This window comes from Aquarana catesbeiana, linkage group LG04 (assembly GCF_042186555.1).
Source record: "Aquarana catesbeiana isolate 2022-GZ linkage group LG04, ASM4218655v1, whole genome shotgun sequence".
NCBI classification, from domain to species: domain Eukaryota; kingdom Metazoa; phylum Chordata; class Amphibia; order Anura; family Ranidae; genus Aquarana; species Aquarana catesbeiana.
Genome location: NC_133327.1, coordinates 473,031,227 through 473,033,246, shown reverse-complemented (window position 1 = coordinate 473,033,246; position 2,020 = coordinate 473,031,227). Strand labels below are relative to the sequence as shown.

The 2,020-nt window shown below is 50.3% G+C and overlaps 1 pseudogene; it reads left to right on the top strand.

Moving 5' to 3' along the window:
• The first annotated feature begins 321 nt into the window (after positions 1 to 321).
• LOC141141681 (5S ribosomal RNA) lies at positions 322 to 437 on the top strand (annotated as a pseudogene).
• Positions 438 to 2,020: the final 1,583 nt, after the last annotated feature.

The window sequence follows — 2,020 nt, the reverse complement described above, 5'->3', positions numbered from 1 at the left end:
CTAGGTCGGATTCTCAGCCTAGGAGAAATCTTCTTTAAAACCATGAAAAGGGCTAAGATACTTCGGTCTGATCATAGGTACACCCAGAAAAGAGTATTCTTGCCCCAGGCAAAGATCAGCGCCATAAAGGAACTGATTTAGCTGGTTGAAGCAAGATGAATTCTTCTATTCAACTTTGCATGAGGTTGTTGGGAAAGATGGTGGCTTAATTTCGAGGCCATTCCTTATGCTCAGTTTCATTCGGGACTGCTGCAAAATATTATCCTATCGGCTTGGAACAAAGGGTTCAAGCTCTAGATTCCCAATGTGTCTGACTCCAAAGCCTACAGCCACATCACCCTGAAAGCGCCTGATCTCGTCTGATCTTGGAGGCTAAGCAGGGTTGGGCCTGGTTAGTATCCGGATGGACCACCTGGAAATACAAGGTACTGTAGGCTGGGTACGCCGGAGCCTCAGTTTATGGTTAATATCCAAAAATCTGCAAAGGGGAAAATCCTTCCTTCAGTTACCAAGGAAGTGACCCAGATCAGAAATGACCTTGTCCATTATCATTCTAGAAATTCAGGCAGAGCACTTGGTTCTGAGGGCCTGAACAGTTCATGGTATTGTCCTGTCAGGATTCAATCCGACTGTCATGGTTATGCAATAGTTTGTCAGCTTACCTGTCTCCATGTGTTCATCTCTAAAGACCAGCTGTCTTTAACCTGGCTGCTTTTATTAACTCTTCTCTAGCATGGCTCCACCCCAGCTCCTATCAGAGAACTCTATATTAACCTCTGCACTGCAGGTCAGCCCTGCTGATCAACCTTTGTGTGTTTAGCTTCCTGTTCCTGCCTGCCGTGTGTGCTACGTTTATTTCTGTTACCGACCTTGGCGTGTTCTATACTATTCCTGTCTGCTCGTGACCCTGACCTTTTGGCGTGTCTCCGACTATCCCTGTTTGCCTGTGACCCTGAACCTTGGCGTGTACTCTGTTGTCCTTGTCTGCTTGTGGCCCTGACCTTGGCTTATTCCTTTACTATCCCTATCCTTCTGTTGCCTACTGTGGATGTGAGCTGGAGGTCGCGACCTGGAGCCAGTTGCAGCCCAGTCCATCCTCACCTCTAGAGGCTCTAACGAACACCTGCTGGCTCTTAGACTACACGCACCAGGGAATCCTACGCTCTAACCCCGGTGGGATCCGTGTTGGTGTACCAGTGGCCCTGCCTTCCTTATACCCGGACTCCCATCTGCAGCAGTCAGCCGTAGGGTCCACTGCCTTGCGGTGCACTCCTGATCCCAACGGTGTGCATCTGTCACCTAGCCTCAAGGTGATCTGACAGTTTGATCAGCCATGGACCCAGCTGACGTGCCGCTTCCTGCAGCTGATCCATTGCAGGGCATAGTTCGCAGACTCGAGTCGCAGGAATCTAATCAGACTCAGGTGATGCGATTCTTTAAGGATCTGGCTTCCCGCTTCGAGCAGCTCCAGGCCTCCTTGGGAAACCCGAACCTGCAGCCTCAAGTACAATCAGCAGCTGCACCTATCGCACCAGTCGCAGCCACACATTCATATTTACTGCCAGCTCCGTCCTGTTTCTCTGGGGACTCCAAGGCCTGCAGGGGCTTCCTCAGCCAATGCACCATTCATTTTGAGCTCCAGCCTCAAAACTCTCTGTCTGATCGGGCTAAGGTAGCCTATATCATTTCCCTCCTCTCTGGTGAAGCTTTAGCTTGGGCTGCCCCCCTGTGGGAGAAGAATTACCCGGTGGTATCCAGCCTGTCTGACTTCTTGAAGCTTTTTCCTAATATCTTCAAGGAGCCAGCTCGGGTTTCTTCAGCGGCTAGTGCCCTTTTACGCCTTCGCCAAGAATCTTGTTCAGTGGGACAATATGCGCTTCAGTTCCGTATCCTCACAGCTGAATTGAGCTGGAACAATGATGCCCTGGTCGCAACCTTTTTACATGGCCTCTCTGACCGAGTGAAGGACGAATTGGCAGGAAGAGCCATCCCCACCGGTCTGGACAATGTAATTTCCTTG